Below are 2,519 nucleotides of genomic sequence, written 5' to 3'. Positions count from 1 at the left end.
GTGTGTGCGTGTGCGCTCAGTCATGCCTGACTCTGCGACTCCACAGACCATAGCCCGCCAGGCTCCTCTATCCAAGGGATTTTTCAGGCAAGAATACTGGAGTGGGTTGCCATGCCCTTCTCCAGGACCTAGGGGCAACACAGAACAATTGAAAAGGCAGTGGGTCTTCCTAGTCAGCTAACTTTACATTTGAATCTTGGTTTCAACACTTACAAGCTGTGAAACCTCAGGCAAGTTGCTTAAACTCTCTGAACCCTGTGTTTCCTCATATAAAAGCAGGATAAACAAAATGCACTACAAAGTGTTGTTTGATGCTTGAATTAAATGATGAGGAGTACCTATGACAGTGCTTGAGTCAAAATTAGTGGGTCCCCTACCTCCCTGTCTTTTTTATGTGTTTTATAAGCTAAAATACAAGAGAGCATCGATGACTTACTCTTTCCTGAATAAAGGAAGAAACTAATTTATAATTGTATAATTTTGAGAAAAATTTCTTTAAATCATTTCTTTACTACAGCTTCCACCACTCTTTGGTGGATCAGTTTACAAAACACTTTTTTCCTTTTATTAATAGCATTTATTTTATAAATATTTATTCATCACTTACGGTGTGCTGCTCCATGTTCTAAGCAAAAGGGATACAGTGGAGAATAAAATAGACTAAGTCCCCATCCTCCTGGAACTTATATTCTGGGAAATGTCTTTCAGAACAGTTTTGGAAATAATGTTCTAAAAACTATCTTCTTCCATCTGGGCATCATCCCCCACATCACTGTTGGACTTAACAAAGCTAGTGTGTGAGTGCTAAGTCGCTTCAGTCATGTCCAACTCTTCGTGACCCTACGGACTATAGCTCACCAGGCTCCTCTGCCTATGGGGATTCTCCAGGCAAGAATATTGGAGTGGGTTGCCCTGCCCTCCTCCAGGGGATCTTCCTGACCCAGGGATCAAACCTGTGTTTCCTATGGTTCCTGCACTGCAGGCAGATTCTTTACTGCTGAGCCACCTTTAGAAATCTCATCTTCTCTTATTTCAAAGGAAAATAAACTCATGGAGATTACCTAATACCCACACGAGATTAAGTAAGAAATCTACAGGGTATGAAAGAGAATATGAATTTAGAGTCAGCCAAGTGTGGACTCTTGTCATTTATTAGAGATGTAGCCCTTGGCAAATAAAGAAACCAGTGTTCTTCAGTATCCTTCATATCAAAATCTACTTGCAAGGGTATATGGAATTTTATGAGATAATATATGTAAAACACCTAAAGCAAGGTGAGAGAGTAGAAACAGAACAATACTAATCATAATAGAGATTCTATCTCATTATGACTTGTTTCTCCATTGATTAGAAATAAATGAGCTATCTTAAGGGTAGAAATTGACACAGAGAAAGCTGTAACATCCATTCATGGTTATTTGGGAAAAAAATGGTATAAAAATATATACAACCCACACATGCCACCTGTTACATTTTTACTTAAACCATGAAAAATATGTCATGGAAAGTGTGTGTGAATCCCATTAAGGAAATCTTCTATCTGACAGTCTTCCTAGCTCAACTCATATGGTAAGATTTTCAAAACTACTGATGCTGATTTAGTTGGTCTGGGTTATACCTGGGCACTGGGATCTTTATAAGCTCCCATAGAAAATTGTGTGTGCAGCCCAAGCTGAGAACCTGGTGTGCAAACTGCATTCATAGAACCCTCTGTTATTGAGAGGGAAAAGATTAGTTTTAGCAAAGGTATGCTATGTACCAAAAGATTGGATCTTAACGACCTATGAGATGCATAACTGGTAGTGTTGTGAAATACAGAACTCACTTCAGGTAAGTCCATTTTCAATTAATTATATACTTTAAATTTTTGACATAAAAAATTAAGTAAAAAAATTTTGACATAAAACAACAGACTGCCTACACACTTGAAATACTGTTACCTCTATTTTTCAAGCCTGAACCAAACTTTTAACCTTCATTATGTATCCCTGGGGCTTCCCTGGTAGCTCAGCGGTTAAAGCGTCTGCCTGCAATGCTGGAGACCCAGGTTCGATCCCTGGGTTGGGAAGATCCCCTGGAGAAGGAAATGGCAACCCACTCTAGTATTCTTGCCTGGAGAATCCTATGGATGGAGAAGCCTGGTAGGCTACAGTCCATGGGGTCGCAAAGAGTCGGACACGACTGAGCGACTTCACTTTCACTTTTACTTTATGTATCCCCAAATGGGAAATGTAAAAAAGGGAACTATTCACCAGTCGAATTAAAATGGAACCTCATTTAATGTATTTATCAAATATCCTGAGAAGTCTTTCTTAATCATGTTCCTCCTTTGTCCAACTCATTCCAGACTTTTCGACATTTTACATGTGCACCCAGCCCCACCACCATCCACCACCTGTCTAATCAAAATCCCATTTTTTTTTTCTCCTCACCCCATCAAACTGCAGTTTCTCTCACCAAAGGAGAGAACAGGGAGGGCATGGAAGCTTGTGTGTGTGTGCCTTCCTATCCATGGTGCC

The 2,519-nt window shown here is 39.9% G+C and overlaps 1 protein-coding gene and 1 non-coding gene across 3 annotated transcripts in view; one reads left to right on the top strand and one right to left on the bottom strand.

Moving 5' to 3' along the window:
- The window catches only part of PTN (pleiotrophin), a 111,562-nt gene that overhangs the window by 19,912 nt on the left and 89,131 nt on the right, over window positions 1-2,519 (bottom strand). The window lies entirely within an intron of this gene.
- On the top strand, window positions 1,997-2,068 carry TRNAC-GCA. Its single transcript has one exon. It is a non-coding gene; the product is annotated as a tRNA-Cys (tRNA).

Source organism: Bison bison, unplaced genomic scaffold (genome assembly GCF_000754665.1).
Source record: "Bison bison bison isolate TAMUID 2011002044 unplaced genomic scaffold, Bison_UMD1.0 scf7180017864530, whole genome shotgun sequence".
NCBI classification, from domain to species: Eukaryota; Metazoa; Chordata; class Mammalia; order Artiodactyla; family Bovidae; genus Bison; species Bison bison.
Note: the sequence above shows the minus strand (reverse complement) of the source record. Positions and strands in the feature narration are given on the sequence as shown.